The sequence below is a fragment of the Staurois parvus genome, unplaced genomic scaffold (genome assembly GCF_062004578.1).
Source record: "Staurois parvus isolate SC_StPar_1 unplaced genomic scaffold, SC_StPar_1.0 ptg000474l, whole genome shotgun sequence".
NCBI lineage: Eukaryota > Metazoa > Chordata > Amphibia > Anura > Ranidae > Staurois > Staurois parvus.
In genome coordinates this window covers 263,773-276,626 of record NW_028318270.1, presented here as the reverse complement: position 1 = coordinate 276,626, position 12,854 = coordinate 263,773, and positions in this window count along the sequence as shown.

Genomic DNA, 12,854 nt, shown 5'->3' with positions numbered 1-12,854 from the left:
CACTTCCACAATTGGTGGTCTCAGTGGGAAGTATTGAAAGTTTTTAAAAATTCTTGGATGGCTTAAAAACGCAGTATACAGGGACACAGGAAATGATTTATTTTACATGAACACACACACCAAAACCCACACAAGTTGAACATGATTGACTGGTGTCTTTATTCAATCTTACCAACTAGTAATACATAATGAAGTGGTTTGCAGTGTACAGTACAGTGCTAAAACACAGAGTAAAGAATCAGGTGGTACTGTATAGTGGATGGGGAAATGAACAGTAGAGCATGCAGAAAGAAGCGGAATGGAATAGCTTTCAAATGTTCTGTGTGTTGTGGTAAGCTTTTAAAAACAGTGCAAGACCCATTTTTTTCATGTGCTGAGGTGCGTTGACAGCCTACTCAAAATGAATTGGCCGCCAAGCATAACACGTTTCAACAAGTGAAAATGTGTTCAAACATATGGATTGTTTGAATATGCTCCTATTGGTAACTACACTTCATTGTGTATATGTTTAAAACAGAACTAAAGTCAATTACCAGTGCTCAGGGCTTTTGCCATAATGTTCAAGTATGTACAGCATATTTTCACATTGTGGCAGAAGCAGACTTACTTGCCAAAGAGACCACTCCAGCACTGCAATGGCCCTTGTCACTGCTGCTGACACCTTCACCCAGTCTTCTTCTGGAAGGGTGGTATAGTAGTGCTCCTCATTGTGACATGAAGAAGAAATGCTCTACAATCTTTGCTGTATAATTAATTTTTAAGTGATCTACTGGGATCTTACAGTATATCAGAAATGTGTTTACCCTAAAGAGGTGACTCGGCAACTTTGGGACCTGTGATGAACATGTACTTTACCAATGTTAAGACTCTTATGGCATATATAAAATAAATGAAAAATAAGCTAATTTTAAAGCTGACCCTTGGAGCAAAACCCCTGAGACATACCTACATCTCAGTAGCTGGGAACAGGCTCCTGGGTACTGAGATGTACAATGCAAACATCACTTACCTTCTGGCTGTACATGCAGAGTCTGGCACTGCTCCACATTCCCTACTCTACACTAGCTTCTGAGGGTATCCTCATGTGCTCCTGCCCTCTAGCTATGCCAGGAAAAACAGAGCAATTTCCTGCGCTCAAGAAAAGAGTACTTGCAAAAGGTCTATCAAAGGTCTTCAGCTAATCCAATCTTTGCATTGGCTTTGCTGCCCCCAAGCACGCTGGGGAAACCCAGAAGAGATACTGCAAAAACAAGGAACAGAGGGTGCACCAGCCTAGTGTTTTACCTTTGTGGTAGCTTTATTAGTATAAAAGGTAGAGATGTGTACTCACAAACAACATCATCAATAAGGCGTATCAAAGTCCAAAATGTACTCCCAACAGCCTGGTCCACTAGACCAGCGTTTCTCAACCTTTTTCAGTCAAGGCACCCTTTAAAATTAAGGGCAGTCCCGATGCACCCTTTAAAATTATGGAAAGTCTTGAGGCACCCCATTCTAAAATGGGGTGCCTCAAGACTGTCCATAATTTTAAAAGGGCACCCCATTCTAAAATGTGAAAACTATTCTAATAGTTCTATATAACGCAGCAACATCCATACATGTAGGAAACCCAACGTTGGAGGGGATTTATTCTTCCAAAGCAAATACACTTTTGCCCACTGGTACTTACTACTAAGTAAAATAATTATATATTATATAATTGGTTGCTATGAATTACAATATATTCAGGCAATTTTATGGTTTTAAAGCTAACAAAAGAACACCTGGAGTACCACAGCTACAGATACTGTATGTAAAAAATTCATAAAGTCTATTTCTAGGCAAGACTTTTTTTTTTCCTGTTTTTTTTAACACTCATTTCAGTTTTAATTGCTGCCTTTTTCCTGTTGGAGAGATAGAGGAAGATAACCCTTTCTATTTATCCTGGTGATCACTGCTGCTGAAACAGAGTAGTATTCCAGTGTTTCTTCTCCCTCAGTTTTTCTCCATCACTGAGCTAATGTGACCCCAGCACTGATGGAGAGAGGCAGGGGAGGGTCAAACTAGAATGCTGTGCAAGCAGCCAACATAATCCTCATCAGCTGGTGATGTCATTGGTTGTCAGGATGCCGGTGGCTAGAACGCTGTAATGGTGAGCAATGAAAGCTGTGCCTTTGTGTAACTAAAAGGCAGGCTTGTTCCACCCACTGGCTTGTATTCAAATTTTGGACAATTTTTAGACATTTTGCCAAGGCACCCCTGAAGAAACCTCAAGGCACCCCAGGGTGCCTGGGCACCCTGGTTGAGAAAGGCTGCACTAGAAAAGTCCCATGTGTGAGATGGAAAGGCATCTCACACATGGGCCTTGTCTAGTGGACCAGGCTGTTTGGAGTACATTCTGGACTTTGATGGCAACAAAGAACACCAATTTAGTAAAAGCATACCATTTTATTAAACAAATAATTCAAAGCAATGCAGTTATAAAAAAGTATAAATACGGTTTGAAAATTATAAAGAAGTGGTTTGCTGGCTTAGCGGACAGCAGCTTAGCTCCTCAGCTCCACTCAGTTCACATCCTAATAGCGACTCCACAGCAGAACAGAGCAGATAGAACACCTGTACTGAGACCTCAACTCACCCGATATTGCCTGCCATCATGTCCAAGCAGAGGAAGGCTTCCAGATTCCCACAAAAGCTGACAGATTTCTTCTCAGTGGTGGACTCAGGCTGCGGCCAAGATGGCGTGGGGGCTAACACAGAGCCTACATGTGGCTCCCCCCCCCCATCCCATGCAGCTCTGGGCGTAAACAGTGTTCTGCTCCCTTTCCTCCATTTGTGGCTAATGGTGAGTCCTCTTTACCTTCCACACCCACAACTACTAGCCCAGCTAAATTGAGACCTAGGAGACATGAGCCAGTGCTAAATATAGTGGCCTTTGATCTCCCTTTCACTGACACCCAACAGCAGCCAGCCATTGAGCCATATCCAGCTTCAGATCAGCCCATCTCTGAGCAAACTATGTAGAATATGCTTATCTCTGCTCTGACTTGTCTGCTGTGGTCTCCTCTCTTTCCCAGGTGGTGCAGGGCCATGAGCAGCACACAATGACCTTACAGATGCTCATTCAGACCAGGACACTGAATAACAAGAACTACAATTAAAACTTACTTATCTGGAAGACCAGTCACGCAGGAATAATATTACTTTCCGAAATATTTCTGAAACAGTGTCCCAGGCTGATCTGGTCTTTACACTGTCAGTAGAAGCTGTCATTTATTATAAATTAAATCCAGATGAGTTTCGATTCAAACAATTTTCAGGGGGGTAACTATAGGTGGTGCATTTTGAAAGAAGAATAAATGCATTTCAAGATATGAAAAGGACAAAATTATGTTGACAGCACATCATGATACATTAGTATATATAGACTTACAATATCAAAACCAACTATTGAAGTGGGTGTGGTCAACAGCATGGAAAGCATGTAACCATATCTGAGAGACACAAGGGTCACCAAAAAAGAAATCATCAGAACTAAGATAACAAAAAAATATTTGAAACAATTAGAATTAAAGGGCTTGATTTACTAAAACTGGAGTGTGCAAAATCAGCTTCCAGGTTTTCTTTCATCAGAGCTTAATTGAACAATGTGAAGTTAGAAGCTGATTGACTACCATGCACAGCTAAACCAGATGTTGCACTCTCCAGTTTTAGAAAAATAGATAAATATGGAGCCACTTTATATACCATTGAATCAGAACTGTGAGATCTAAATATAAATATGTAATTAATACTTGAATCATGCCATCTATTAAAGGTGCAAGACCAGTATCTAGGAAATTGTTTAATATAGATAAATTTACCTATTAAAGAAAACTTGAATGGATGCCCAATAAACAGCAAGCAAGAAGGCAACAAACTTTAGATCACAGACATTATCAAAAGTGACCTCTGATCTGTAACATAGGTAGGTAAAATTAAACAGAAGCAGAAACTGCTGACACCAGAATGTGAAGATGCATACAGGGCAACAAATGACACCATGAAACTACATGACCTACACACATCTTATGCAGGTGGAAAACATAAGGGGCAGGTAGGAAGGTTTACAATGCCTTCCATCAATGGAGAAGGCATGTACATGCAACAGGTGGGGTCTTGGATGGCAACTACACAAGCGAGTTACTTTCCTCTTAGCTGTTATTGTACTAAAGTAGATTGAGATCCTTTCCCAATATTTCAGATGTTCTAAATTAGCACCCACCGATTCAACATATGTACACTCTTTCTTCAGTTTGCCCCACCAAGAATGCTTCTTCAGTCATAGGAAAGGACCGTATTAGGCTTATTGTTTCTCCACTACTGACTCTTTGGGTTGAACAGCTAAAACCCTCCCATCTTTCTCTAGGCCTTATTGTGGGGAACAAACTAACTATTCCAATCAGGGAAAGTCACCAGATATGCTTTACTCCATCCCCAAGTTCTTTGTGCCTTACTGCTTCTTCTCAGTCCAAGATCAGTTCTAAACCATTGACTTTCCCTTTGCCTTTTTAACCCTTCCCTCTTTAAGTGGCCCACTTTTCCTTTAATAACAAATAAAGTAGTGCATGATATGAGGAAGGGGCAAGTCCCTGAAACCTGTTATCATGATGGCCGGCTTCTCTTCTTTTGTTTGACATGGTTTGAGTTCTCTCCTAGGCTTCCAGTTTGCCCTCACCAGCCCTTGTTAAGCGGTCTCTCACCAGGTGTATGACATAACAACCGGATCTTGGACACGTGACTTCCGGCGGATGCGCCATCTCAATGACCCCAGTGGCTGCCACCTACACACTCTTCCCACTGTCCTGAGGCTCCTGGGCTGAGCAACCTACTGTTGGGTCCAGGATTATGTGTCATCCTCCAGCTTCTGGGAATATGTGTTTCTCCTCTCCACCGGCTTGGTGATGTATCAATCTCCTACATGACATGCTTATTAACCCAACATTAAAGTGAATTGTGATTAAATCTATTCCTGAGCTTGTGATTCTATTGACTTCCACAGAGTTGGGAGCGCTCCTTTATTTGTTGTTTTTTGCTTATCTCTCATTGCTGGTCAGATGAGTTGTTGGAGCTGCCCATACTGTGGTTATCTACTTATCCCCTGGAACTTCATTGCGCTTGGTATTTGCACCTTTTCCACTCTGCCTTTAGACCAGTGGTTCTTAACCTTTTTGGAGGTACTGAACCCCACCAGTTTCATATGCGCATTCACCGAACCCTTCTTAATTGGAAAAATAAAATATGATTTTTAAAATTCAAAACATAGGTATATATTTATACATAGGTGCACAAAATGAACAAAACCATTAAGAACAAAGAACAAAACCATTAAAACATGATTTTCACACAAAAACAAAATAATGAATATTTACCGCAAATCAGTGTGACTTCTGCTGTTGTCTTTCAGAGGCCAGTTCAGAAATGCGCGGCATTACCTTGGCAAGTGCCACTCTCATGTCATTTTCGCAACAAAGTCTGTTCCTTTTCTTCGTCTTTATGTCCAGCATCCTCGAAAAGGATTGCTCGCAAAGATATGTTGTAACAAACGGTATGAAAATTCATCCCCCATAGTAATTCATCCCCCATATAGTAATTCATCCCCCATATAGTAATTCATCCCCCATAGTAATTCATCCCCCATATAGTAATTCATCCCCCATATAGTAATTCATCCCCCATAGAAATTCATCCCCCATATAGTAATTCATCCCCCATATAGTAATTCATCCCGCATAGTAATTCATTCCTCATAGTAATTCATCCCCCATATAGTAATTCATCCCCCATATAGTAATTCATCCCCCATAGTAATTCATCCCCCCATATAGTAATTCATCCCCCCTATAGTAATTCCTTCCCCATATAGTAATTCATCCCCCATATAGTAATTCATCCCCCATAGTAATTCATCCCCCATATAGTAATTCATCCCCCATAGTAATACATCCCCCATATAGTAATTCATCCCCCATATAGTAATACATCCCCCATATAGTAATACATCCCCCATATAGTAATTCATCCCCCATATAATATTTCATCCCCCATATAGTAATTCATCCCCCATATAGTAATTCATCCCCCATATAGTAATACATCCCCCATAGTAATTCATCCCCCCTATAGTAATTCATCCCCCATATAGTAATTCATCCCCCCTATAGTAATTCATCCCCCATATTAAGTCCCCAAGTCTCCCCTGTGTCAATTCACTTACCTTTGCTCCGCGCGTTCCTCTCGCTGTATTCCCGCGCCGTTCCGGTCTTCAGGGCGGACTGTGAGAGGAGCCTAGCTCCTCTCACGTTCGTCACGCTGCCCCGCCTACACACATCCTGACAGCCAATCACTGGCTATCAGGATGTGAGTGGCAGCGAGACTGGCCAATCATTGCATTTGAGTCCCTGCCGCCCGAGAGGAGGGAGGGGAGCGGGCGCCCGGCACACAAGAGCCGCGGCTTGCCGACCACTGGGCATGTCATCACAAATCATGAGTCGGGTGTGGGTCACCTCCGCCGAACCCCCGAGACTGACTCACCGAACCCCTGGGGTTCGATCGAACCCAGGTTAAGAACCACTGCTTTAGACAGACCATCTCTGTGGTGCAACAGAAGTGAGGTCCATACAATTGGGATTCTCAAATGTATAAACTGGATTTATTGACAAGTCTCCATTCCGCAATAAACATACAAAAAAAAATTTACAATTTCTGTTTATACTTGTGATGTTACCAATGGCTACAGCAGGAACATTCTTTTTGATCGCTCACTCCTTATGAAGGGCCTCAAGCTCACCTCTATTAAGAATAAGCATTAAAAAACCCAGAGGGAACATGGCTGAAACTACAGAACACCTACATGATAACTTCTCACCCATTGCCTCCTCCAAGAGTTCACAGAATAAACCTTTCCACTGATCATCGCTACACATCGCCACGACACACCAGTCAGCATGATATCTTCACTGGGGTAAAAACACACAAATCACAAAGGGAACGGGAAATGCAGGGAACCCCTTAGCTGGCTTGAATATTCAGCTGATTTCTCTTTTTTACATTTTAATGTCAGAAAAAAATTTAGAACTGCATTTACAGCAAATGCACAAATTACAATGTAAGGAACACCAACATATCCCATGTTTCTTATGGGCCTGATATGACCTACTCAGCTTCAAATACACCTTTACACGAGAATATTTATTGATCATAACACTTTAAGCCTGTATTAATGGTCTTGGGGAACCTCTATGTTTTTAACTAAACACTTTCATATAATTTATACCTGGCAACAGTTTGCACTGCAATTTGAGGACCTGTTCATACTAGAATGCCATACAAAAACCTACGTTCCATGTTGGTTTCACGCACAACATTAAAATTGCACTGCCCTTGCTATCTGCAGCGGTGTGAGCAGGGCGGACAGACAACTCATGGGGCCCCCGGGCAATAGGTGATCATGGGGCCCCTGTGTCCTTGCCCAAATAAAAAAAGCCTATGAAAAAGGTACCAGGGGCATCTCATGGGGCCCCCTACTGACTCCGGGCCCTCAGGCAGTGCCCGAGTTTCCAAATGGTCAGTACGCCCCTGGGTGTGAGAGTTAACGACACCCCAAATGCAGGTTGCAAAAACAGTGTACTATAGTACCATGTAATCTTGTTGCGGTGCATTTCCAAAAGCAGTGCATGTACTACTTTTGGTACGTTGCAATTTCAGTACATTAAAAATGAATGTGCTGAAATTGCATTGCACAGAAATGCATGTGAATCACACAGAAACACGTAGCACATTCCTGTGTGATTCACATGCAGTTCTTAGTGTGAATGGTCCCTTAACCCTTTAAAAGTACTTCTTAGGCCTCATCAGAGCTGTGTTTACCACAAGGCAAACAAGGCATTTGCCTAGGATGGCATTTTTCAGGGTGGCAGCACCCTCCCAGGAAGAAGGGACATATGTGGCATGGGGACCAGGTGGGATCCGACAGAGGCTGCGGGCTGCTTATCGTTGTATGCAGAGCCCGACTCTCGTTCCCGGGGAAGCCCATAGCTGGGCCAAGGTGAGCGTCTTTCTCTCTGTTGTCAGGGGAGGGGGTGGGTGTCAGTGGAAGGCTCTCTTGGGTGGGGAGGAGCAGGGGTGTTGTTGGTCACTGTCAGGCTCTCTCCACGGGGGTGGTGGGTGGGGGAGTCCGATGTTGGTCGGTATCAGGTTCTCTCTGACGGGGGGGGGGGGCTCTCTGATTCTTGTGTTGCCCAGGACAGCACAAAACCTAAATACGCCACTGGGCCTCATGCATACTGCAGTTCTTCTATACAACTTTCTCTTAGCATTTATTTCAAATGCTTTTAGGCATATTTAGACGTGTTCAGGCACATCAAGAATTTATGCGTTCATTGATTTCATTGGCCAGAATATTCATTTATTCTGGCCATTAAAGTAAATGAATTCTCAAGTGCTAACTGTGTCTAGCACTTAAGCACATTTAGATGCGTTTACATGTGTTTAGGCACTTCAGGCTTTTTTTGCAGCAAAAATCTCCTCTCCTGAATGCACTGGCCCTGTTTTTTTTTGCCGATCAACACCTATGTGTGCATGGACACATTGGCTAATACAGAGAGGCATTTAGAGGCAGAAAAAAAATCAAATACCCTTAAAAGCAGCATTTTTTACACCTGGTTTGTATGAGACCTAAAGGTACACATTCCTCTGCTCGACAAATAACATCTGCTAAAAATGATTGTACAGGTATGTAATAAAAATCTTTTGATGTTACCAATGGTCAGAATGTTTACTGACAAATTAAAATCTTGCAATCCAGGTACATTTAATTCAATTCATGTAAGTTCTGCATTATTTTATATTTTTTTATTTTTTTTGCAGAAACAGTAACATGCACTTGGTTTATGTATTGTAGTTTTTTTCATATTTACATCACTCAACCACTTATACCACAGGTTTATGTTTAAGTACAGGGCTGAAATCAGTTTATGTTTCACACAGTGTACCTCAAAGTATAACTAAAGTTTAGTAGTACAAGTGGAGAATCAAAATACCAGATTCCATCAGCAGGTGGCAATGCAGGCAAGGTTTGGAGCCACCACTGGCAGTCTTCAAGGAGGGGGGGGACCTAACAGTATACAGGTTTTTTAGATTCTTGAAAGGAAGAGCTAAATGGCACAACAATTCTTTATTACGCCTGTCAATTTTATTTTAGCATTGTTTGTTATTCATGTAATTATGCAAATATGAGCTATTAGACATAAGTCTTAAGAAACTTGCTTTCTATGCAGGTTGCCAATATCTGAGAAGATTGTCTAATTACCCCCCTTCCCAACCAGGCCATTTTTTGCGATAAGGCGCTACGTTACTGCACCCAAATTAAATTTATGTCCTTTTTCCCCACAAATAGAGCTTTCTTTCGGGGGTATTTAATCGCCCCTGCATTTTTTATTTTTTGCCCTTTTTTGGGAAAAAAAACAATTTTTTTTTACTTTTTGCTATAAAACATATCCAGTAAAAGATTTTAAAAATCAAATTTCATCAAAAATATAAGCCAAAATGTCTTCTGCTACATGTCTTTGCTAAAAAAAAAACAATACATGTAAATGAATTGATTTACGTGAGTGTCTACAAATGGTGGTATATACACTTGAATTTTTTTTAAACATCTTTTACACTAGTAATCAGCGACTTATAGCGGGACTACGGCGGGCATTCTGACACTGGGGGGGAACCAGGGGTGGACTGACAACTCATGGGGCCCCGGGCAATAGGGGATCATGGGGCCCCTGTGTCCTTTCCCAAACTCAAAAAAGCCTGTGAAAAAGGTACCAGGGGCATCTCATGGGGCCCCCTACTGACTCCGGGCCCTCGGGCAGTGCCCGAGTTTCCAAATGGTAAGTCCGCCCCTGGGGGGACTGACTAACTGCTATTGACATCCCCAGTGATACTAATACAGTGATCCATGCTAATAAAAAGCTCTGGCACTGTACTGACACTGGGCAGGAGGGGGTTAACATTTGGGGCAATCAAAGGGTTAACTGAGTGCTGTGTGTGTTTTACTAGGGAAACACGTTGCTTTGTATTGCTCTGATGTACAGAGCAATACAAAGCAGCCTGTTCGTGCTGACGGGGGGAGATCTGTGTGGTTCACGCATAGACCTCCCCCCTTTCACTGTTCCTCGGCGATCGCTGGGTGCCGGCGGGGAATCACTGGCTGGGACCTGATGATCGACAGCTGTAGCCACTTATGGCGGCACGGGAAGGGCAGCGTGCACATGCCCCCTACCCGTATATGCAAAATCACGTATACATATGTAATTTTGTGCAGCCCTGTAGCAGTAGTTCTGCTATAGGGCAGTCGGGAAGCAGTTAAAGAATCCCAAAGATGTATATAAAATTTAATATACCACTTTAATCATGGCAGCAAAAATTTATTCAGAAATTGATCTACATCAGTCTGTGACCTGAATATATAGGTCAAGTATATTTGTTTATTTTAAAAACATCATAAAGTATTTTACTATTACGCAGAAGCATATTATTTACATAGCTTAAAATAGAATCAAGAAATGCCTTAGCGCAAACTATGTTTCATAAAATAAGCAAACGCTTATTAGTAAAACCCTATTTTAATCCTCTGGAAGATAAAGATATGTTCTTTCTGCCTGTACCAAGAAAGAAACATAAGCACAAAGGTATGTGCACAACAAAGCTAGGTAGTTACCACAAGTCTTATGACCAATGTTTAAAAGTCCAAGATACAGACCTGTATGTGTAAGTCCTCGCACAATCTCGCACAGGCAGCAGCAGTATTAATAAGGATCCTCAGACAGCAGATGGCATATGCCACAGTACTGTAAAGATAATTTATTACATTAATACAAAATGAAAGCAAAAGCAGAACGAAAGGCAAAATATTGGATAGAGAAGAAAGGGTTATTAGTGTTGTTTTCAATGCGCATGTGTGAGTGAAGTCATGGACAGAAGGAGGGAGCGATATCTTCTAAATGGTATGGCTTGAAAAAGTTTTAAAGATGTCAATAGTAAGTTAGACAATACTATTTGAAACTGAGCTGAGCTGTCCTCTAAAGTTTACTTTAAGTTGCGCATTTTTGGCAAATTTTTTTAAAGTTTACCATGCAAGATGCAGCATGCAGAACCTTTGGTGTGCTTTCAGAAAAATGCCAAAATGGGGATCATATATATAGCCGATAACGATGATAAATTAATGGAATCCCTGACCATGAAAGCAAATCAGCGGGGATGGAGCGGGTTACATCATTGCCTAAATATGGCCACATGGTTATATTGGGCAATGATGTCACCACTATTCTGGTTGTCAATTGTTGCTAAGGTAGCAGTGACTGCTTGCATCCACTACATCCTTTCCAACACCTGATGTCACTTGGACCATTCACTAACATGGCCAGGAACCCCAAACCATGTAAGCAAATGGGTGGGAAATAGTTTACATCGTTGCCTAAATATGGCCCATAATGTCACCAAAATCCCTGCCTCTTCCTTTTTATAGCTGATAACAGCTCAAGGAGCGGGTCTTTTGGCTTTTTTTTCCAGCAAGTTGGTGGCAGCAGGCATTGTGATTGACTATGTATTTACAATGAGGTGCTTTTTTGGGCATTTTTATTTATTTTAATAAAGGACCTGTCAAACATTTTGTGTCTTTATTTTTAGGTGACATCTTATTTGTTTTTTTGAATGAGTAGTGCTATGCCCCAGGTTTGCAGACCCCCCACCCTTCCTGGCCAGCCAGACTTCATGTTCGGATTAAGGCTCTGGTATGGATTTTTAGGGTGATCTCATGCAATTTTTCTGCATGGAGTTCAAGTTAAAATATGTACTAAACCCAACGGATCTGGTATGGAGTTTTCTGGGAGACCTCATGCATTTTTTGCAGGTTCTGATATGCATTTTTGAGGGACTCTACACAATTTAGAGATATAGAGATAGGAAATGAAATTTTTTTCCTGCTTGGCAGTTTTTCCCATTGCTGCATCATCATAATGAAATTGGAAGAAACTACAATCTGCTAATTTTCAGTGTACTTAAACATTTTCTTTCTGTGTATCTGTGTGATCTCCAGAAAACATCTTTAATTCAGCAATCCAGGCAGTCATGTTTCATGGATTGAATGTTTCTCAGCAGGGTAGATAAATTCACATGCATACGTTTAGGGGAATGAAAAAAAACATTCACAAGTTCTCTCTCCTCTTCTGCATCGTCATCCCTGCAGGGAATGAATGCTAATTCCTGGTCAGAAATGTACTAACTTACTGTAAGTACCACATCAACAATGGAAAATAGAACTGTTAAAAGAAAAGAGAGAAAGAGACCATGCACCAGAAAAGCTTACAGTGGATCCACCATGAAAACATTATACTGATTGCCATTAGTCAACAGATCTAAAATGAAAAGGGGATAGATGGGGATATTGGGGACATTCTTCTTCTAATGTCTTCAAGCTGATTCCCACATCCCATCCACCATCATCAGGGAACCCTAAATACAGACAAAAGCTGTGGCACCAGGTACAATCTTTGCCACTTGCACTACAAATGACAAATATCCAACTACTACCAACACTTTACTTCACCTCTTCTCATTGGCGCCTTTTTTATTTTGTGATTACATTCTAAGTGTTGGACATTACAAAAACTACTTTTACTCCTGACTTCGAGTTGTGAAGATGATCATGAAAATGAAAGAATTGAATGGTACCCAGGCTAAAAGCCATATAGTCATTTATTTATTTATTTCAGGTACTTATATAGCGCCGTCAATTTATGCAGCACTTTACATATATATTGTACATTCACATCAGTCCCTAA